The sequence below is a fragment of the Callorhinus ursinus genome, unplaced genomic scaffold, assembly GCF_003265705.2.
Source record: "Callorhinus ursinus isolate GAN/ISIS: 27379988/994484 unplaced genomic scaffold, GSC_fseal_2.0 scaffold35, whole genome shotgun sequence".
NCBI classification, from domain to species: Eukaryota; Metazoa; Chordata; class Mammalia; order Carnivora; family Otariidae; genus Callorhinus; species Callorhinus ursinus.
The window spans coordinates 11,890,765-11,915,377 of record NW_027397097.1 but is presented as its reverse complement, the minus strand read 5'-3'; the positions used below and the strand labels follow the sequence as shown (position 1 = coordinate 11,915,377).

The 24,613-nt window shown below is 37.8% G+C and overlaps 1 pseudogene; it reads right to left on the bottom strand.

Annotated features, from left to right (window-relative positions):
• The window catches only part of LOC112840750 (angiopoietin-related protein 5 pseudogene), a 30,991-nt pseudogene extending 8,058 nt beyond the window's left edge, over positions 1 to 22,933 (bottom strand).
• Between the last annotated feature and the right edge of the window lie 1,680 nt (positions 22,934 to 24,613).

The following is a 24,613-nucleotide window of genomic DNA, read 5'->3' as shown; positions in this document are numbered from 1 at the left end:
AAACCCAGCAGATCCCTGCGGTGTGCTCCTGTGCCGCTCCTCCTGGGGGAGGAAGGGGAGTCTCCCCGGATCTGCCGCTTGTTGGGTCACCCCTGGAGGAGCAGTGGCCCGACTGTCATCGATCACAGTTTATGGCAAACCCCGAGCTAAGAGCCTAAGCCTCGGCTCCGTCTCTGCAGCCGGCTTCCCTGCTCTGATACCTGGGAGCTCTGCTGCCCTCAGCACCCCCCCCATTCTTTCTGTGACCCCCGAGGGTCCTGAGACCACAGTGTCCCGCGAGGGTTCCACCCCTAGCTTAGCCACTGGAGCGACGTCCCTCAGCTGCGCCGACTTTCAAAAGTTCTGATTTTGTGCTCCATGGCTCTATCACTTGCCAGAAGCGGCCGATAGAGGCCCTCTCCCCCGCCATCTGTCTTCCCGAATATCGCCTCGGATTCACTTCTCCGCATGTCCTACCTTCCAGAAAGTGGTCGCTTTTTTGTTCAGAGAGTTGTTTCTATTCTTTCCTTTGATCTCCTGTTGAGTTCGTAGGTGTTCAGAATGGTTTGATCGCTATCCAGTTGAATTCCTGAGACGGGGCGAAATCCACGTCTCCTACCCCTCTGCCATCTTGCTCCACTCAAATATGTTGACTATTGATTAAGTGTTTTGTACTTTTTGAAAGTATTGTGAAAGTTTTTCTTTTCCATGAATCCCTACTTTTTACTGTTTGTAAGGCACCAAGAAGCCCATGTTAGCAAAATCTGGAGATGATAAATTTATTCTCAAGTGAAAAATTTTATGGCATAGAAAAATAATTTGTTGTGTTGCCCATACATATACAAAAGCTTGTTGAAAATCCTTTAGTCAATATGTCTAAAATACCAAAAATGAATAATTTGACACAGCACTCCTGAAGATTCTATATTGGGAGAACTTTTCTTTAAATTCAAGTGCCTGGGAAAGTCATCTAAGCTATTCCAGTTAGGAAAATGCCAGAACACCTGTTTCTAGGAAAGTCGTCCCCCTCACATGTTGTTAACTGTGTCACACAGCTAGAGGCTCATATTGGTTAGTATGCACCGTAAAAACCAATTCCATATTCATCTCTATCATCGCCTCAAACAATAAAACTTCTGGTAAACTAGCTCCTTCCTCAAGACTGAAGTTAAATGTTATCTTCATTGAGAAGCCTTTCATGATCCCCATGCAAAGTTGTTTCCTTTTATTTTAGGTGTTAGTTGTATTTATCTGTTTTCATTAAAAATGCCTCCCCTAAGGAAAAGTATTTATCTTATATTTTTGTACCATCTGTTCTTGGCAAAATGCCTGATGTGGGACATGGTCAGGAAATATTTATTAAATGAATGAGTTAATGAGTGAATGAAAGAATCTTGTAGAGATTTTTAATCAAGCAGCATTCATGATCATAAAAAAAATAGGGAGAAAATATGTTTGTTTAAATTTCCAGGGCTCAGTGCAAAAATTGCTTTTGATCACATGCCAGAAGAGTATTGATCAACACTGATGATTTTGTTGTGTTTTTAGTTAATTATAAATGCAGCTTGCCAAGGCTTTAATTGTAGGAGTCTTGTCTTGGTCATCTTTGGTTCCCCTTTTCTGGCACTGTATTTAGATTATGTACATTCTGCAAAAGTCTCCTTACAAGATATGTTTCTGGGGCGCCTGCGTGGCTCAGTTGGTTAAGCGACTGCCTTTGGCTCAGGTCATGATCCTGGAGTCCCGGGATCGAGTCCTGCATTGGGCTCCCTGCTGAGCAAGGAGCTTGCTTCTCCCTTTAACCCTTCCCTCTCTCATATACTCTCTCTCTCTCTCATTCTTGCTCTCAAATAAATAAATCTTAAAAAAAGACATGTTCCTGATAAAATGACTGATTTTTAATTCTCAAATTTCATCTCTCATTACAATATTTTCCATGTGATACTAATTTAAGAAAAACTACATTTACATCCTTCAAATTAAATATATTTTAAACAAATTGATGTGAGGTAAGTATTCAGTTATATCATAGATACAGCTGGTAGTTTGTCAGAATCACATGAAGTAGGCTTGTAGTAGGTGCCATGGTCTCTTCCTTGGAAAATTTCTTAGTTTACTGGTAAAGACAGTAAGTCAGCAGTTGCAGTGACCTGAACCTAGAAGGATGCACTGAGAGTTAAGGGAAGTGGGAGGGGGACTATGTCTCTAGCCCGGTCTAGGAGGATAAGAATTAGTTGAGCCTTTCCAGGGAAGGTGAACAGTTGAGCTAAATTTTTTTTTTTTTTATGGTTGTACTTTTTTATCCAGGCAGAGAAGAATGAGGAGTTTCTAAGTGAAGAAATACATGCAAAAACAAAGAAGTAATACAGAAATCGATGGTCTGCTTTGGAGGCTTGAATGGGTCCATATGAGTGGACTGTAGGCTCTGTTTGTGGGAATGGTAGAATTTGGGGCTTAGGTAGACACAGAGCAGGCATGGTCTCGTATGGCATGATCAGGCATCAAGACTTTCTGCTGAAGGCTGTGGGGTATCATAGGAGGGTATTAAGGTGGCACTAGCCTGTAGAAAAAAATATCTGCATTTGCCATGGAGAGGGAGAGGAGTAAATCATTAGAACAGATCTAACAGTGGAATCTGTGACTGTGACAACTGAATAGCAGAGAAGAATCTAGGTTTGAAGTGTTTGGCCTGAAAGATTGTTTGATTGGTGCTGCTGTTCATTCATTGATTCATTTAAAAAATTTAAGCAACTATTGCTTTAGCACCTCCCTTTGCAGAGCAGTTTTTTTTTAATTAATTTTTTATTTTAATTCTAGTTAGTTATATGTTTCCAGAGTGTTATATGAGTTTCAGTTATAGAATAAAGTGATTCCACAGTTCATATATCACCCTGTGCTCATCATGGTAAGTATGCTCCTTAATCCCCATCACCTGATTCACTCATCCCCCACCCACCTACTCTCTGGTGACCATCAGTTTGTTCTCTATAGTTAAGAGTCTGTTTTTTGGTTTGTCTCTCTCTTTGGCAGAGCACAGTTTTAAACACTATGGATAAAATGATGAACAGGTTTTCTAGGAGCTCACAGGCTAGCAGGGAAGACAGGGATCTAGACAATTCAAGACAATACAGTGTGTTAATTGATATATATATATATAGCTTAATTTTATATAAATATATATATATTTAATTATATAATTTAAGTTATAAGGTAGTCTGAGGAATTAGAACAGGATGTTTTCTTGGAAAAAATGAGAGAGGTGATGATTTTTGGATTGGGTCTTGAAATAGGAGTAGAATGTTCCAAGTATACAAGGGGGAAAGTTTATTCCAGGGAAGAGAACATCATCAGCAAATGTATGATGATTCCAAAAAAACCACAAGTAGCTCCATATTACTTAGGTATAAGTATTGAAGTTGTTTGGAGATGGGGCTGGTATGCGTTGCTAAGCATGAGTTAGCTAGCCATCATGATGTGTCTATGCTGAGGACTTTGGCCTATACCAGGCAAATCAGTGGTTCTTCACAGACTCATTGAATACTTCAAATACATTTCTGATATCTGTACTAACCCTAGGTTTCCTGAATGAGAAATTCCAAAAGTAAGCATCTAGTGTATGTTATTTTCATAGGTTTATGGACCAATGTGATGCAAAACCATGCCAGAGAATGGTAGAATCATTGAAAGTTTGTCTTTTTTATTGCCACGCAAAGTACTCTTGCTTTTCTATCACTGTGGTATGATTTACATCTGTCTTAAAAAATACAAATTGGATTGTAATGCTTACTGTCCAATCTTATAATAATCAATTGCCATTTTCTAATCAAATTCAGAAAATAAATAGAATCTGATGACTATGGAATCAGCCTTTCTTGGATACATCCTTGCCAGAAGTCACATAATCTGAAAATGACAATGAATAATTTTTCAAAACCACCTTAGCTATAAAAATCTTCCCAATGTATATAATTGAATTATTCAATAGATTTTTATGAAAGAATCAGATACTGAAGCTTGGTACTTGTCCTTTTTATAAACACATGGAAGTCAATATTTATCTAAAATGAGAAAAAGACTAACAACAAATTACAGTTTTGAAAAAGCTAATAAAAATTTCATCACAAAACTCAGAAATAGATAAAATTTTTGTAATCACATGACATATATAGAAAGGAAGGAAATCTTTTCATATGCAGCAACATCGATGAACCTGCAGGACATTATATTAAGTGAAATAAGTCAGTCACAGAAGGACAAACGCTGCATGACTCCAAGTATATGAGGTTCCTATTTCAAAGTCATAGAAGCAGAAATTAGAATGATGGTTGTCAGGGGTTGAAGGGACGGGAAAATGGGGAATTGCTGTTCAAAAGGTATAAATTTTTAGTTGTACAAGATGGGTAAGTTCTAGAGATCTGCTGTGCGGCATTGTGCCTGTAGTGAACAATACTGTCTTTTGCACTTAAAAATTGTGAGCAGGTGGATATGTTAGGTGTTCTTCCCACAATAAAAATAAATAAATAAAAAGAAAATCCCTATATTTTGAGTGGCTCTTGTCTTACTCCTTTCAATTTGTTCAGTAATTAGTGAGGGAAATGTCTCATGATGTTTGATAGGGCAAACAAGAGTGATATCTATATCTTTTGTTATCAGAATAGATAAGCTACCCAGCCTGAAGACAGGAAATGATGATTTCAAGGAGAAAAATAGGTAATCTCCCTTTCCTGATGAAATGACAGTGAGAGCATGTGAAACACCTGGGAGATGGGCAGTTCATGCTGTATCACAGCTTGAGGTTTCAGCAGTCAGTTGTAAAGAACTCTGTAGGAATGCCTGGATTTCACTCCTCAATTCTGAGTGACATCTAAGCTAATGCAAATCAGCATGCTGAATACGGAATGGAGTATATGTAGATACTGGGAAAGAGAAAGTAACTGAAGTAGCAAATTCCTTCTGTTTTAATTGCTTTAGGAACTGCTGGCGTTATTTGGAATAAGGGAAATCAAGAGTTACAGAATTATATGACTGAAGAAACTAAAAAACATAAAAACCATTCAGTTCAGTTTTCTGCCTCCCATTTAAATCTGCTTTCTTTAAACAATCTTGCTTTTCATATAATCCTTAAATTGTAAAATAATATGACTTCTACATAATAGGCACTTAACAGGTATGAGTTAGATGAAAAAATACATGAATCTTTTCAGTAAGATACCAGTCCAGTGGTTTCCCAGCCCTTTCTTCTATACAACTCTTGTGATAGGGATCCTTATTTCTGTTAAGCACATACCATTATGGTAAAGAATATACATTTTGGATTTCAACAATCCTAGGTTAGTATCCACTGCTCATCAGTCATAAATAATTTCACAAATTATTTAACTTCTTTAAGCCTGTATTTACTTACTTGCAGAATGAGACCTACCACTTGCTTTGTTGGAAATAAATGAGATGATTCATATAAAGTACATAGCACAGCCTGCTAGATAATAAATGCTTAATAAATTTTAGCTTATTATTATTGTTAATAATAATATACAGTCTGCCACTAATCTTAGATCTGTTCTGTGGTGCCATATAGAACAATCAGACAAGCTTATGGGTCTATAACTACTTACAATCAGACAAGCTTATGGGTCTATAACTACTTTGTACCATTCAACCTTGGACAAGTTACTTATTCTTTTAAAGCTTTATTTTTCTTATTGATAAAATGGGGAGAAGATCTGTAATACTGGATTTGTGAGATATTATGAGATAATAATCATAACTAGAATTTATTAACCACTCATTATGTGATTGTTGTTATGCTTATTACAATATATTGATCATCCTGGCATTCTAGTGTCTATTTTACAAGGTAGAGATATATTTTCAAAACATGTAATGAGCATAGTTGTCAAAAGTATTATTTTCCATTGTCTTTCCCTGTAGCAAAGTTTCACAAGAACTTTTCAATTTCCTGATATAAAAAGAGGTGGTATGGTAGAGTGGTTAAGAACAGACAGAAGCTCTGTTTCAGTTTGGGTATACAATCTAGCCCTACCATATCCTAGCTGTATGATCTTGGTCAAATTATTTAACCTTTCTAAGCCTCAACTTGCTAACTTGTAAGTTGGGGATGATAACATTGATATTTGATAAAATAGTTTTAATAAATCATTCTACATGTATTAATAATATATTCCTCAAAAAAATCCCTTCTTAGGTAGTGTATTGGAGTTCTCCAGAGAAACAGAGAAAGAAATTTATTATGAGTGAATGGCTCACATGATTATGGAGGCTGAGAAGTCCCATGATCTGTCACCCATAAGCTGGAGGTCCAGGAAAGCCAGTGATGTAATTCTAGTCCAAACCTGAAGACCTGCAAACCACAGGAGCCAATAGTGTAATTCCTCATCTAATATCAAAAGCCTCAGAAGTAAGAGCACTGATGTCTAAGGTCAGGAGAAGATGGATGTCCCAGATCAAGCAGAGAGCAAATTGTCCTTCCTCTGCCTTTTTGTTCTATTTAGGTCCTCAGAGGATTAGATAATGCCCACTCACATTGGAGAAGATGATCCTCTTTACTTAGTCTACTGATTCAAATGCTAGTTTCTTCCAGAAAAACTCTCATGGGAACACCCAGAAATAATGTTTTACAAGTCTGCTAGGCATCTCAGCCCAGTCAAGTTGACACATAAAATTAACCCTCACCAACAGGTACCATATTTTATATTTTACCTTATATTATAGAGTGAAAAACTAAGGCACAGACTGGTTAAAAATTACTCAGAAGAGACAGACACAAAGTGGTTGTATCAAGAATATGTGGGATGTGTTTATGTGTATGTGTGGTATGTATGCAATCCGCAAATCAATTAGGAAAGCACAAATAATAGAAAAATTGGAATTAGGGATATGATAATACTGGAGAGAATATGGAACTAAAAGCCAATAGGTCAACCAATTTGGAAACAGTTTAGTTTTATTTACTTGATTTGAATATTTATGTACCCTATGATCCAGCAAATCCACATTGAGGTGTAAATACCCAAGAGATACTCTTGCATGTGTACAGTGGGAGCTCTGCAAGAATGTTTATAGCAGCTTTTTTTTATAATAGCAAAAATTAAATGGCTCAGGTGATTACTAACATCAAAGTAGGAAAATATATGGTGATATATTGACAGAATGGGCTGTTGTATAGCAGTTACAGTGAATAGACTACAGTGACATGCAAAATATGAGTGATATCAGCAAATATAAGTTTAAGTAAAAAAGTAAATCCAAAAATATTACTTAAAGTTGATTACTTTTTTATAAAGTTGAAAAAAAATGAAATAAAATATTTTTAGGAATACTTATAGATGTACTAAATTGTATTAAAAAATCAACACAATATTGAGACACAATTTATTATGATGGTTATCTTGGGTGGGGACAGGCAGGGAATGTGAATGGTGGTCATAAAGTTAGAAATAGGTTATTGTCAAGATCCTAACTTTTGTTTTGAGTGGTGAGATTAGTTTCTATTACATTATTGGTCAATAAGTAAATAAAGAAGTAAATCCTACATGGAGCAATGATGAGAGTTGTCATGAATGTAGGGCTATGATTAAGTCAATTCTGTTCATCTAAGGTCCAAAAAGAGAGAAAAAAATATCCCCAGCCATTTGACTCCAGAGCCCATAGTCTCAACAGATGTGCTATGTTTTTACTGTTATTAGTTATTGCTGTTACTATATTATAAAATAAAATAGGTTGCTATAGGTTAAATATAAGCTGTGCACCAAATATTGTTCTGAGTTCTAGGGATATAGAAGTGAACAAGACAGACAACATTTATTTCTTCATTGAGCTTACATTTTTCAAAATGCTGTGACCTAGTTCCAGCCACAGAGACAAAACGGGGAGGTCTAATGAAGGGTGTCTGAGAAAATTTCTCTTCCTTTTAAAAAGGACATGTAAGAGGGATGTTATGTTTATTTGGGGAGCTGGAAAATGCAGCAGCATCTTTCAGTCATAACAGGAGCTTCCTTGAGGGCAATGCTGACACATTGAGGATGGAAAGAACCTGGATTTTTAATAATGTTGAGTAATGGAATTAACCAAACCTGGAGCCCTCTTATTTAGGATTTACATTAATGGTTCCATGAGATGATACATTCTCCTTAATGATTAAATTATTTTGAGTTGGACTTTCTATTGTTTCAAGCCAAACAACTGTAACTGAAAAAGATTTGGGATCAGGAGCACGATATTGTAAGGAACAGACTCTAAAATTTTGGAATTGTTAGAGATAGTTACAGAATCATGACATTCTCAATGTCTGTAAATATCCCCTTAAAGGGATTATGTAAATTCTTCCAGAATAATGATACCAACTCCAAGTATAAAAGGTTGTGATATAGCATACAATTAAACTTATTGGATGCAGAAAGACCCTACTTTGTGTGATATAACTGGCAACCATAGCCCCTGTTAGAAAAGCTGTGGTTAGACAAGCTTTAACTGCCCCTACTCAGTGTGGCCTCCCTTTAGCATTCTGGGCTAAAAGAGTAAGGAAGTGTATGCGTGCATGTGCACGTGTGTGTATGTTTCATATGTTCATTTTCTACCAATCACTAGTTCACCTTGTTTTTGGTGCCATGAAAATACAAATATGAAGAAAGACACAGCGAACATAACAGTGATCTACAAGTAACTACTATAAGGCTGTAATAAGCTGAGTGTCCCATAATTGGTGCTCTCAAAATACAGTGGTGATTCTGAAGCATGAGAAATCCCATTCAGTGGGATGCCTGGGTGGTTCAGTTGGTTAAACCTTTGCCTTGGGCTCAGGTCATGATCCTAGGGTCCTGGGATTGAGCCCTACATCAGACTCCCTGCTTAGCGGGGAGCCTGCTTCTCCCTCTCCCTCTGCTGCTCCTCCTGCTTGTGTTCTCTCACTCTCTCTTTCTCTCTTAAATAAATAAATAAACTCTTAAAAAAAATAGAAATCCCATGTGGCTTGCAGGAAGGAAAATGGTTAAGATTCCATAGCATTTTCTTCTCTTAGTTAAACCCCGTGGGCATGCTTTCCATACCTAGACAGTTCTTTCTTCACAAAGCAATCCTGGGGAATGAAAAGATCATGGGTTTATAAATCAAGATAGCTCAAATTCTGATTCTAAGAAGTTGTGCTTAAAATTCACCATAGTAGTTGAATGACCTTGGAAAATTCACTTTGCCTCTCTAGGCTTTAATGTTCTCAAGTAAAATGGGAATATTAAATATATCTCAAAGGATGGATATAAACATGAAGGGCTTAGTAAATAGTAGATTAGGGAACCCTCCCCCACTTTTGCAGCTTATTTTCCTCTTTCCTCCTTTGGTTATACTTAGTTTCCTATATTTTTTCCTCAGTTTTTTTTGTCTGGCCTCTGAGGCATCCAAAGCTATACTTCTCATATTGCTACTGATTTTGCAATCAATGTGTCCTAACCTCCAGTGTTTGCTACTTGGCTTTTTGTTATCTAATTGTAAGCACTTCTGATACCTCCATTCACATTCAACTTTTCCCTCTGGTCTTGACATTTCCCTATTGATTGAGAACAACTTTGAAGACATTCTAACTCTATCAGTCATCCCCTCAGGTTTCATATGTAGAGTGGGTCATCACCTCATTTACTGAATACTTTCTGCTTCTTACTCATTGTTCCTTCCATCTGTGTTGAGCTGGATTTAATTCAGAATTTTGTTTGTTTCCTTTTCTTTCTCCTTTTCTTTTGCATGTTAACCAAAAATTCTATTTGTTGGAAATGTATACTAGATTATTTGCTATTGTTACATATATACATATACATATATATATTTCATATATATGGAGCTCCACAAAGGCATGAGGCTTCCAGATAGCCAGGCAATTGAAGCTCATATGCCATTCTGAGCTAAGGAGAAGGGGGTAAAGGTCGGGGACTTCAAATAGGAAGGAAAATAATTCACAGGAAGATGGAGAGAGGAAATGTTTGGTAAACAAATGTTTGCCATGCCTTGGAGAGAAGTCTGTCTAATGTAAAAAAAAGTTACCTTTGATAATAGCTATCTTCCTGGTGTAGACTTTCTATCTGAATTCTTTTAGGCAGCTAAGGGTGAAGTAAAAGGTATCATTGGTCTGTTGGGCCTTGATTGTCTTCAGCTTAAAATAATCTACATGTCAAGGTGGCATATTCTGGGGTGGCCTGCCCTGAAGCCTGTCAATACTTCCTTTGAATTTTCCTAGTGAACCTGCTCATATACTGACACCCTAAGGGATCTGGAGGTGATGCCAGTATCATCTGGCTTCACAGAGGTTCTTCCTGATTGTTATTCCTCTGCTTATGGGAAAAATTGTATCTGTTCTTATGAGGTAGAAGTACATAGAGAGTGTTAGAGGAATAGAAGCTAGGGTTTATTTAGAGAGTAACAGCCTTTGGCTATGGTGTCACACAGAAATGGAAGGAAATCTAAGTCATATTTTCTATGAATTGTCTGACCTTGAGCAATTTAACCTTTCTAAGCTTCAGACACATCATCTATAAAATTGGGATAAAATTAATACCTACTTCATAGGGTTGTTGTAGGAGCAAATTTAGACAATCTACTTATAATGCTAAGGGCTGTACTGGCATATAAGAAAACTTTTATGTCAACTACAATTATTTTTATTACTGATTTTACAACCAATACTATCATTTATTGAGTATGTGGCATAGATCAGACCTGGTAAAAGGTATTATATATATGTTGATTCATGTCCCCTCATTTAAGTTTGGCAGATATGAGAAGTTTTGCTATGCAGAAAAATGGGATATTGGCTAGCGAGGGATTTGGGAACTAGGGAAGATTTTTTTAAAACTATGGGAAGTATGATAACATTTAATGATGTAAAAAGTCCACTAGAAAAGGAAAGACAGAAGGTGCAAGAGAAAGAAAGATAATTGAGAACATGAGAGAGAATAAAATTCAAAGCATGTATTCCAAGGGTAGAGGAAGTGACCCTTGCTAGAAGAAGGAATGTTCCACAGTTTTTTACAGGAGGGAAAGGGAAATAGCTGCAAATTAGGTATTTTTGTAGATTTAAAGATATGGAGCTATTGTCAGGTGGTTTCTTTTTTTCTTAATAAAAATACAAAGTAAGACGAACTACTGTAAATATGGGTGATGTATGGGATCTTTGAGGAAATTGGAGAATTTTGGGTAGAGGAAGAGACTAAGCTTAACAAAAGAATGCAGTAGCATTACCAGGCAGTGCTGAGTTTGGGGTTGGTGATCATGAATATATAGTAAGAGCAGTTTTTCCAGTTACATGATATTCTTCAACAAATTCAGCTGCCTTAGTGAAACAGAGGGTTAGGTTCATTCAGGGTTAGGATGAACATAATTGAGGGGCACAGAGATAAGTGAGTTAAAGATATTAATATGAGGTTGATACCATTGGCCATGGATCAGGGTTGGGATTTACATGATAGAAGGCTGGTGGTTAGAGAGAAAGTAGAGGGTCAGTAGATTGGTGATCTCCAGCAAATGAGCTGGAAGACTGATAGGAGTTTGTGGTTGGTTAGTAGGAGATTGGATTTATAATTTTAGAGGTGATACAGTTTTTTGGTAATGCCATGGTGCAGATCACATGCAAGGTGAGTGAGATATAAACCTTTGCTGTTGAGAAGCCCTGAGAATTAGTTGTTTGCCACTACAACAAAAGCTGATTAATATAGGGGATTATGTGAAGGACTTAGACTTTCCCCACTGGAGAAGACCCTGGGGTTTCAAGAACTCTGTTTAACAACCACTGGTCCAGGCAAAACTCCTCACTGGTTAATGAAGTCTCAATTTCAGGTATTTTCAATTCTATCAGATATTGGAATTAAAATGCAAATAATATCATCCAGGGATATCAGGCCTACTGCTTTGTTAGCCACTTTTTCTTCTGTGTAAACCCCTACCTAACACTTACAGAGATAGACACAGTAGCATAAGGTTAAAGTCAGACTTTAAATCAGATTTTACCTCTTTCACTTACCAACTATGCAGTGCTGGGCCAGTTACTTTCTCCAAGCCTCAGGTTTTAATTCATAATGTAAACTGTTATGAAGATTAAATTACACAATTTATCCAAAATATTGGGTTCATAGTCCCACAGAGCCATTGAATCTAGTGTATCACAAGGCTGTGGATCATAGTTCTTACAAGCAAATTCTGCCAAGTCTCAGTTCAAATGTCACTTGTCATCACTTATTAGCAAGTAGGAGAGAAACAAGATTTCTGAGTCTCAATTTCTTCATCTTTAAAGTAAGACAATAGGGGCGCCTGGGTGGCTCAGTTGGTTAAGCGACTGCCTTCGGCTCAGGTCATGATCCTGGAGTCCCGGGATCGAGTCCCACATCGGGCTCCCTGCTCAGCAGGGAGTCTGCTTCTCCCTGTGACCCTCTTCCCTCTCGTGCTCTCTATCTCTCATTCTCTCTCTCTCAAATAAATAAATAAAATCTTTAAAAAAAATTAAGACAATAGGAGGGCTCGCCTAATTGGGTTGTAGTGGGGATTAAATGAATTAATGTTTTGAGGCAGTTAAAGTGATAACCAGACCATAGTAAGTGCTATGTAAGCAGTGGATCTTCTTGTTATTTCTTTCTCTGCTTCTTACTTGCAATCTTCAAATTGAGGGTATGGGAAGTTACCCAAAGTGTTAATACAAAGTTTAACAACCTATTGGTAAATGGTTGTTTCCTTCACTTTGTTTAGAGGCAATTTAAGGAATATGTTAAATCAACTGCCTAGTCTCTATCTATTACTACAAAGAATCAACATGGATCAGATTGCTTTTCAGTGAAGAGTGCCTCTGAGCCACTGGGGCCTCTGAGGAGGAGGGTCTTATTTGCTCAGACTGAGCAGCTCCCCCATGAGAAAGGAAGCTGCCGTGTGAATACAGTGCATCAATAATGAGAAGTGTCTTGTTCACTTCTTTAATGGGAAAACCTAGACTAAGGGAGCAGTGCAGATGAGGAATGGCTGGTGTTTGTGGTGGGGGATACTGTCCTTTAAGAGGCTGGGGAGAAGCCTCAGTGGAATTACAGAGCATTTTCCCTTTCCTTTCCATTCCTCATGTCTTGCATTTTTTGGACTAAGAAGAGTAATTGAGGGTTTAGATCATTTCCTCTTCCATTCAGAGGTCTTTCAATTTTTAGTGCCCTTATCCATGCTGTTCACCTTGCCTGGAATGCCCTGCCCGTCTGAAAATCTCTTATTTATCCTTCTGAATTCAGCTCACATATCACCTCCTCTGTGAAGCCTTTCTGACCTTTCCAGGGAAACTGTTGTGCATAGATGGTATCTCTTCTTGTGCTCCCACTGTTCTTGTAAACTGTCTTTGACACCACTTAATGTCTTTAATTAATTAAAAGTCCAACTCTTCCAACAGAGCCCAGTGTCCATTGAAGGCAGGGTCATGTTTATTGACACCAGTGTTGTCAGCCCCTACGTCAGTGCCTGCAATACTTACTACTATGTGAATAAATGAAAGAACGAATGAAATTCAGAGAAATAGCAGTCACAGCATCATAGCCTTAAAGCATTTTAGGGTCCTTGGAGTCACAAAAGAGCTGTCCCAGGTGACGCATAGCTGTACAAGGCTTAGGGTTGTGCTTTGTTTAGCATCTTATGTTTTAATGGGCAAGGTAACTAGGTAGAAACCATGATTGATTGTGATAATCATACATGCAACCAAGCTTCTTTTTGTCTAAAACCCAGCAGAGTTTACTCATTTAGGTTGACAGCAGGTATTTGTGTTTGTGATTTAGGATCTAATCCAATTTTCTATTTTACAATTAACAAATTTAAGGCTCAGTGGCTAAGTTCTCATGATTTAAATTTCAATTAAAGAGCAATTCTATAAGGGTAGAACTTGCCTGCCCACTTCAACAAAGCTCTACAAGCTGGTTCTTAGCTTACCTTGACTCCAAAGACAGTTTTTCCAGTGAAGCCAAAGTTTAACCTCATGATGACTGACTTACACTAGCCATGTTCATAGAATATTGACATGTAAGTCAGAAAGCCCACTTATTAATTTAAAAGAAATATAACTATAGGAGGTCTATTAGCTGGTCAGCACATTTTTCCATACAGAAATGGTTTATTTATTTTATTTTTTTAAAAGATTTTATTTATTTATTTGAGAGAGAGAGAGCACATGAGGGGGGGAAGGTCAGAGGGAGAAGCAGACTCCCTGCTGAGCAGGAAGCCCGATGCGGGACTCGATCCAGGGACTCTAGGATCATGACCTGAGCCGAAGGCAGTAGCTTAACCAACTGAGCCACCCAGGTGCCCCATACAGAAATGGTTTAAATGGGAGAGGAAAATAATACTCAGAAAACTGATTGATTTTTAACACAAAAAGTTACTGAGAGAACTGAGTATAGATTTCAGCTAACCTGATTCCATTCCTTAATATATTAATTATCATAGTATTTATTCAACTTGTTTTTTCCTCAAATGTTTGTTGAATGACCAGTATGTTCAAACTGGGGTTTAAAGATGAAGAAGACATAGTTTCTTTTCCTTTAAGGAACCATAGTCTAAGAAAAGTAAAGAGAGTTCTGAAATGAGAGACTGATATGGGATGGGTTTCATAATAAGAATGTACAAAGAATGGTGGGTGTCCAGAAATGAGTGATAAACTTCTGCAATGACCATGGGAGGCTTCATGAAAGAACTAAATCTAGGTTTTGAGGCATGATTTGGAGTTCACTAGAAGGAGTGTGTGTGTGTGTGTGTGTGTGTGTGTGTGTGTGTGTGTGTGTGTGTTGCAGTATGTGTAAAAGTTACAGGTGAGCACAGAATGGGAAGTGGCAGTGTTTAGGTAGGGTTGGAGGATAGGATTTAAGAATGAGGGTGGGGAGAGTAGCAAGGGATAAGGAAGGAGTCAGAGACCAGAGCATGGACGGTCTTATATATGCTGTTTATAATTTGGATGTGATCAGATAGGTGGGGGGTTTTAAGCCAGTGAGTGACATATTCATATTTACATTTTGGAGACACATCTTTGAAATCTGTGTTGAGTATGGATAGAAGAGGGAGAGATAGAAAGACAAATGAAGAATGAGGAAGCTGTCAAGTAAGAGAGATGATGAAACCCTTAGTTCAGACAGTGTCAGGAGCCTAGAAATGAGACCATCGCTGAGTGGGTGGAATAGAACTGAACAGAGCTGCCTTTTTGGCTCCTGGCAGAGCTTTGATGAGTCTGAGAAATTGTGATGAGTCACGGATGGGCAGAGAATGAGGAATCCTATCTGCCCACCAGTGAAGGAACACCATTTCAAGAAATAACACATGGACTGTGAGCCTGAGAAATACCATATTGGCTGTGAAATGGAAGACTCCTTGCTCATTCAAAAAGTTCACCCCAACCTACTCAATTCCTTCTCAGTATAGTAGAAAGAACAAAAACTTTGGAGTCAAATGAGGGTTAAAATCTTAGTACTACCACTGGTTTTCTGGGTGACCTTGGGTTTACTATTTAATCCTATTTAGCCTCAACATTTTCTTAGATGCAAAATAGGTATAAAAAAATTCTTGGCATTATGCTAAGTGAAATGAGTCAGAGAGAGAGGAATGCTGTATGATCTCACTTATATGTGGAATCTTAAAAAAAAGCAACAACAGAAAACAAGCTCGTAATGGAGAGAACTGATAGGTAGTTTTCTGGGGCAGGGGATGGGGTGGGAAAAATGGGTGAAGGGGGTTAAGAAATACAGACTTCCTTATAAGATAAATAAGTCTTGAGAATGTAATGTACAACATGATGATTATAATTAACAGTACTGTACTGTATATTTGAAGTCTTAGGAAAGTAGATCTTTAAAGTTTTTATCACAAGAAACAAACTTTTGCAACTATGTGTGTCGTGGTGATCATTTTACAATATATACAAATATTGAATCTTATGTTGCACTCCTGAAATGAATACAGTTTTAATTGTCAATTCTATGTCAATTAAAAAAATTCTTCCTCACACACTTATTGAAAAGACTAAATAATATTATAGTGTATAAAATTTGCCTATCAGAGTGGTGGGCCTGTAGTGAGGGGTCTCAAAAACATTCATTTATTTTCTTTATTCTGTGATTCCCAGCAATCAGGAAGGGGAAGAGTAGAGAAGGATGCCATCTGGGTGTCTGAGAGACTTCCTAATTCTATCAAGCCATGAAGTGTGGTAGTAAAAACCCTGGATCAGGAGGGAGAAAGCCTGGGTACCAGTCTCACCCAACCCCCAACTTGGCCTCCTTACTTTCAGTTTATGCATGGCAGCCACATGGATCCTGTCTGAATGACAAGGAAGTCAGAATCTTGTCATTTTCAAGGCTAAGTTTAGGCAGCAGTGGTGCATTTAATTTTGTTCCTGGGGGTCACTGGGCATCCCAAGGACACTTAGATTACTAGTCATAGAGAACAAAGGCAGTTTAGAAGAAAGGGAAAAACATAAAGGACATCTCCTGTTTGAAAGGATTTTTCATATGAAATTCAGCTCAGTACGGTAAAACTTAATGGAACAACTGTGTTTTAGGTGCTGGAGGCTAGACAAAGGGCAGTAACACATAGGCCTTGTACAGAGATGTTTACAGTTCAGATGAATATTCTCAGGCCTCAGTACCTTAGGCCTTTGACTCCACTTTCCTCCTGCTTTTGTATAGAAATAGGCTTCAGGGTTAAAGCACAGTGACTAAGGTACTGGAGTTTCAGGCTGCTGACCACATGTCATTATGACAAAAGCAGAGGAAAAAGGAATTTTCCACTACTGAATTTCTTAGATTGACACTGTATTTTCAAGATACATACCCTCCGAGAACAGATGATGTGACTCTTGCTCATTCCAGAGGGCCTTTCCTGGACATGAGAGAGTCTTAGTTTACAGCATCCTGGCTCTTTTCCTCTTTCCACTATGAGTTTTACTTACTCTTCTGATGATAAAAATGCGAGGACAGATACATTTCAAGGAAATGAACAGTTTAAAATGTTGCCTGTTTAAAAATTAAAATTAATTTGCCCTGTGAGTTGTGAGTCTCATTTTAATAGTGCCCTGAATAATTCAGGAGCTGCAGTTTGTTCAGAGCTTGTGTTGCAGCTTTTGGCTGTGTTGCTTGGGAAGCAGCCCATGCAGAAATGCTTAGCTTGTACAAAATGAATTATCCTGGGGTCTGCATAACATGGCATCTTAGGGATATGGTTATGGAAGGTGCAGCTTGAAGATCTTCAAGAATAGACTGGAAAGTGTATGCATTCTGATCCAAAACTGTAAGTTTATGTAAGAGAGATGAGCTGGTCCAAGTTATGTTGAGGGAGGTGTTACTTATGGATCACCCATTTCTGCTTAAACCTTTTAATTGTCCTTTGAGATTCACAGGAAAATATCTAAAATCCTTAGAACGAGACACAAGGCCCTCAATTTTCTGGCTCCTTGTCACTTTTCCATCTTCAACTTATGTCCTGCTTCTTTGCAATATGGACCTAGGGCTCTAGTTGCAACTTTCAGTTTCCACAGGCATCCTGCTTAATTTGAACTGCTTTCACCTACTGCTTCTTCTGCCTGGTAAACATTTCCATTAACCGTTTTTCTTTTAAGACCCTCTTCCCTTGTCTTCCTTGTTTCAACTTAATTGTCATGGCCTTTGGGAAGCCTTTCCTGAAATTCTAGATTGTTAGAGGTATTCTCTGCATTCATACAATACCTTGTGCTTTCCTTTTTGTCAGTACATAATTTTCTACATAACCATCATCTGCTTACAGTCTTTCTTCCACTGAAAGAAAGGCTTCTTGAACTCTGAAGCTCCTTCTTCATCTGGCTCATAATGGACCCTCTTCAAATGCCTATTGAATTGATTGGAATTAGATAGATCTACTGCCCTCAGCCTCAAATCTCTCTATTTCCCCAAGGGGCAGCCCAGTATCTGAAATTCCACTATTAGAGTGTTTCTGCTCTTGGTCAAGTGTTGCTATTTTCCTACAGATGCCCCTGGCAGGTGCAGAGCACACTGTGGAATGCCAGACCTGGAAGGGCCCCTGAAGACTCTTAAGAACCTTGCTCTGTTTTACAAATGAGGAAATTGAGGTCTACATAGAAGAAATAACTCACTCAGAATCACATAGCTTATGAATGATAAATGCAGGATTAGAGCATGGGAATTATGACTGAAAATTTAAGATCTGCTCTTCATGTGGAGGTCAAATTCTCCCATGCCAGCAATTAAGAACTTTAGGAGTCTGTGTAGTAAGATAATGGTTGAGAGCAGGAAAATATTATAGAAAAAGGAAAGCAGAGAAGCCTAAAGACAAACTGCACAGGTTTTTCATGAAAGGAGCCTTTGGTGGTGGGGGCGGGGGGGTGCTTGGGTGGCTCAGTTGTTTAAGCATCTGACTCCTGGTTTCTGCTCACAGGGTCGTGAGATTGAGTTCCGTGTGGGGCTCCACGCTAAGTGCAGAGTCTGCTTGAGATTCTCACCCTCTCCTTCCCCCTCTGCCCCTACTCCTACTCCTGTTCTTCTCTCCCTAAAGTACATAAATGAAGAAACAAAATCTTTTAAAAAATGAAAAGAGCCTTTGGGACCAGATGGCTATATTATTATTTGTTGATTTATATCACTCTTAAATCATTCTCAAATTTGTTGATTTGAGCTACAAGAGGTCCAGGACCTTGCCTTATTTTTCTTTGTATTCTCAATACTTGCTATTTCCTGGCCATGAGTAGGTACTCAATAAATATTTAATTCTTGAAATTTGGATCTGAGGAAAAATTCACATGATTGGTCTAGTTAAATAGTATCTTTAATATTTATTTTAATTATGAATATACAGGGAAAAGCTGCTCTTTTGGTTCTAAATGTTTTCCCTTATTTAATAACCTTATTCTCCTATTTATTCATTTGCCTGCTTACTATTAAGGATTTGAAATTAATTCTCTTATGTAATCATTTAGGTGCTTCTTTTGTCTTTGTCCTTACAGATCATGAGGCTAATGCTCTGTGCAATACTAGTTCATAGTATTACTAGGTCATAGCATTACTAGTCCATAGTAATTCTAGTATCCACTTGGGGACAAAGAGCACCCTCTTTCCTCTGTTATTAAGACAGTATCCTAAGGAGCCACAGTCCATGAGGGTTAGTTCTTTCTCATATATCAAAGCCTTTTAACAAACCCTGACAAAAATCTCAGAAAGCCTCAATTCAGAAATATCAAACTAGCAGGGCAGATCCATGGAGTGAGTTGTTCATTTATTTTTCTTAAAAAAATTATGATCCTAGTACAAGCATTTCTTTCTTGAAAAACCTTTCCATTTTAATCAGAGAACTTGCCCCTAAATGTTATTTCCAATTTGTGATGCAGATAAAATGAAAACGAATGGGGAAGAAAAGAACTGCTACACTGAGGATGGATTTGTTTTTCAGACAGTTGCTCAGTTCCTCTTGAATCACTGAAGAGAAAACATTTTAGCTGTCATCTCTATTTAGGAAATCATGCTGTGATTCTGAAACCTCTTTAACTCTAGTCACTGTCTGAAATAGGAAGTCTTCTTTTCAGTATCTCTTAAAGACTTTGGAAAACACCAGAATTTCATTTTTTTAATTAAAAGCATTTATTTCTTAAATAAAACTTTCTCAGACTATAAGAGTCAGTAAATTGTGCATGCTGCTAAAAGCAAAGCAAAGTAAAACAAAATACATTTATCATCTTAGGCCACATTAATTGTGATAATGTTCAAAGCAGAGGTGGTTATGGTGCTTTTCAACTCGTTTTAAACCAACCACAACTTGGATCATTGCATTCATATCTGGGAGCTATGATTTTAAGAAGGATATAGCATATTCTTGAGGGAGCATGTTTGGATGTAGATCAGGACAGTGGGAGGGCTCAGAGGTGGCCATCTGGAAACATTTGAAGAAACTAGACTTTACAGTAGTGCCCCCTTGTCTGCAGCTCAGCTTTCAGTGGTTTCAGTTCCCTGTGGTCAGCCTTGGTCTGGAAGCAGATGATTCTCCTTCTACAATATCATCAGAAATTAAATAGTAGCCTAATGCTAAATCACAATGCCTATGTCATTCACTTAAGCTCATCATGTAGACATTTTATCATCTCACATCATCACAAGAAGGGTACAGAACAATAAGATATTGAGGGAGAGAGAGAAACCACATTCACATAACTTTTATTACAGTATATTGTTAAAATTATACTATTTATGTTATTTTTAATCTCTCACTGTACCTAATGTATGAATTAAACTTTATCATATGTATGTATGTATAGGAAAGAACATAGTGTATATAGGGTTTGGTACTATCTGCTGTTTCAGGCATCTCCTGGGGGGTGTTGGAATGTATCCCCTGTGAATAAGGGAGGACTACTCTATACTAAAAAACAATCTTTTGTGCCTTTGAAAGAGGTTTTCTGGACGTATCAATTTACCAGTGTTCCAAAGGTAACTCAGAGGTGGGTAGGTTTCATTCATATCCATTCAGTCCTTTGTGACTCCATCCCTTCCTTATCCCAAAGATCTCTAAATCTTGCTGAAATCAACAACTTCTCTAGCAAGACTGCTTCCCTGTACTCCTTTTGCAACCAGCTTGCTCCTTCAAATCCACTCAGATCAGCAAATGTTCATGGAACACCTTCTACAAGAGCCTTTGTGTAGGCATCTCCAGGTAGGCTGAGAGGTGGCACAAGGGGTACAAGGCACAGGGTACCTAGGGGCTAGGATTCTAGTTCTGCTACTTGTTTGCTGTGTGATCTTGGAGATCATTTAATTTCTTTGAGTCTATTTCCTTATAATACATCCTTATGGGGTTGTGGTTAGGATTAAATACAATATATGAGAATGTGGTGGTTTGATATCTAGTTTCCTTTTTTAGTTGGGCTGTCTGCTTTCTAACAATATTTATTGGATCAGTGAAAAAAACTTTTTAATTTCTACTTACTTATTCTCTTAAAAATACCTCCTTAAAAAAAAACCTCTCAGAAAGAATAAAAGCGTTATGACTCTGCTTCTCTATCATATAACTTTTCTATTACAGGGTCATTTGTTATAGTTGCTTGTAAACTAGTCTTATCTACTAAGGCTAATGGCTAACATTTATTGGGATTTACCCACTTGTTACTAATTCTCATAGCAACTGTGAGAGTTAAGTATAGTATATTACTTTGTTTTAAAGGGGAATAAGTGGAGGCTTGGAGAGTTTGAGTGATTTGCCCCTGACATGCACCACTGCAAGGCCAAGTTTCAAAGCCAGGTCAGTGCGGCTGTAAAAACCATGTTCTTTTTGCAGCAAGATAGATTTCTGAGTCCTAGGGGACAGAAACTTTACCACAAGCCTTCTTATAATCCTATTACCTAGTGGAGTGCCCTACATGAAGTAGGTGTTCAATAACAGGTTTTTTAATTGGATTGAATTGAACCAAATGATTAATTTATCAAATTCCCTTGCTTTGCTGTTTTTACTTCTCGTTGTATATGTCTTGACTTCATAAATAACTACAAAGGCTCATTTCCTAGGACTTATATGAAATCAGGTCATCTATCTGTTAAAGATATTTTCAAATTTCAAATTTCATTTAAATTCATGAACTGTGTTAAATAGAACTTTCATGTTTTTTTTTTTAAAGATTTTATTTATTTTTTGACAGAGAGGGACACAGTGAGAGAGGGAACACAAGCAAGGGGAGTGGGAGAGGGAGAAGCTGGCTTCTTGTGGAGCAAGGAGCCTGACGTGGGGCTCGATCCCAGGACCCTGGGATCATGACCTGAGCCGAAGGCAGACGCTTAACGACTGAGCCACCCAGGCACCCCAACTTTCATGTTTTAAAGTTTAAAAGTAATTGAGGTAATACCAACAGTTATGCTGAGAAAAGACATATATTATAATAATGACGATGCTCTTTTCAAGTATCAAGAGGTTTGGAAATGGTTGCTTGGAATTTACAGAATCCCATTTATTTTCAAGGAGATTGATATTATGGAAGATACATATCAAAAAAACAATTTTAATATTTTCTTTCTATACTGACATGCCTCCCATCGCTCAATATATGGTACCACTATACTTGCATTCCTTCTGTCACCAAATTTGGAGGTCATTTTGGTGAGGAAGTTTGGCCCAAAGAAAAATTCACTGACTTTTACATCAAATAGATCTGAATTTTAATTCTCACTCTACTTTTTGTAAACCTTTTTGATGGACTTCATACATCAGTCTCTACCTGCTCAATCTCTTCATTTGTTGCCACGAGAGTGATTCTTCTAAACTTCAAATAATCTCCCTTCTAGTTGCAAAACTTTTTCTTTCTTTCCATTTGTATAAAGTAAAACCTGGAGTCCATAGACTGATATTCAATATCTTTCTCAATTGGACTTTGACCTTTGATTTGGTATAGTGGTTAAGAAGGTGACTTTGGCATCAGTCACATATAGGACAGAGTCCAGGCTATGGACTTTTGGCAACTTACTTAACCTCATTGAGCTTCACCTTACTCATCTGTAAAATAGGGATAATAGTGTCTATCTCACAACCCTGTTATAAGGAATAGATGAGATATTTCATGTGTTCTGGGGTCATGATTGTATTCTTACTATTACTCAGAAAATATATGATTTTATTTTTTATAACTGATTTAATGCCCCTCAAAAGCCCCATGTTGTTGGGAAGCTGGACAGAAGGGTGAGTGGTGGGGGAGGAGGACTCAAAATTTCTAATTACTGAAATCTCTCTCAGTCCTTTCCAGTTTAAACCATGGCTTTTGGATGATTCAGTCTCTTTGGATAATATCCCTCTTTTAAATCCAGCTTCTTTCCTGCTTTTCACCAAGATGTTCTTGAAGTGTGAGATTGGGGCTGATCCTGCCATTGCAGCAGCTGGAAGGGGACTGCATCCCCACATGCAGGCCCCTATACTGCTGTCTGGCTCTTCTCATCTCCATGGCAACATTTTGGGGGGTTTTTTGCCTGGTCATTGGCATAGAGGACAAAATTTATGATTGGCAAACTTGTGATCTATTCTCTGGCCTCCAGCAGAGTCTGGTGGTTCTTCTGCCACCTTGCTAACTCCACCCCTTTTCACTGGTACTGAGGATGCTCCTGGTTAAGTCTGGTTGGACAGCCCTTTCTGTAGCCCTCATCTACAGAGTTGCTTTGTTCCAACCACATACTCTATGGTCCAAGGGGGAAACTTCTGGATTCCTCATGACATTAAAGTTGAGGGAACTTTGGAAATGCTAATTCAGGCTCTCTTCCTCCTAAACTAATTGTGTGACTTTTTACCCCATGTTGCTAAGGGACTATCTTGTGTGTTGCCTCTCACTGCTGTCTTTAAGTTCCAAATGGAGAACAGAGCACAGCCCATATTTTCTGACCCCAAGATGTTGGCTTTTGGACATGCCATCTGGTGCTTCCCCCTCCTTTTAAATAGAAATCCCCACTCTCTTCCTATACTAGAAGAAGCAAGCTTTTCTTTTTGCTATGGGCTTAAGTAAACTCCTCTGAAGTTCTGGCTTCTTCTTTCCCCAGCTGTTATAAGTGGAAAGGGTGGTTTCTCTATATTATGGGAAAGCATCTGTGATTTGAGTTGATTTGGCTTGGTTCTTGATTTGGGGATATGGGGCAACTAAGAACTAAGAATTATCTGGGTTTGGCATACAATTCAAGGCAACATAACTGCTCAGAAACCAGTGGGTTTTTTTAGATTTTCACCATTACTACTTACAATGTACTTCCCTCTCCTCCCTTGTACACTAAATACAGTATTTTCTACAAGAATATGGATTCAATTTTATTTTATACTTTTGATAAAGATGGCTTATTAAATAGACCACAGAAAGAATTTAATCCTCATACTCTTTTAAGTATATGAAACAAATTTAAAACCAGCAAAAATGTTTCTAGACAATGATAATATTAAAAATATCTAATTTTTTAAAAGAATTTACATGTTGCAGAAGCTTTTACTTATTATCTTATTTAATTCTTACAAGGGCCCTCTGAGGCAGGTATTACTACCATTTCAATTTTGGATGTAACATATTAATTTATGTAACAAGGTCACAGGAGTAGGAAATGATAGAGTCAGAATTGAAAACTGGATATTCTGATGGCAAAATTCATGCTCATGACTGCTATGCTTTATCAGTTCCTATGTGTCCTGACTTTGTTCAGAATATATGCTTACCCTGTAATCCATGCACTGTCCTAAGCTTCTCCCCACTTGTGTACCCTGAGCTCCAGGCATAGACCACTACTACCTGTCCTTGAAAGCTCCTGATATTCCTTCATAAATGTGGCTTTGTTTAATCTGTAACTCTGTTTGCAATGCCATCCTCCTTGTCCTCACCAGCACCCTACATCTAGCTCAGTGCTACTTTCCTTTAGACTCCCACTTTCTCACAAGTTGCAAGTAATATTTGCTCTCATACCCTATATGATGGTTGTTTATATCTCTGTCAGACTTCCAGTCTGCCTTCCATAAGGGTTATCTAGGTATGTCTGTCTCTCTAAATTGAATAACAGTTTCTGGAATTCAAGGGTAGATTCTTCTTTCATTGTTAAAATGAATGGAATCAAAGATAAGCTTTTTCTTAATGTGAATTACATTAACTACTGGGAGA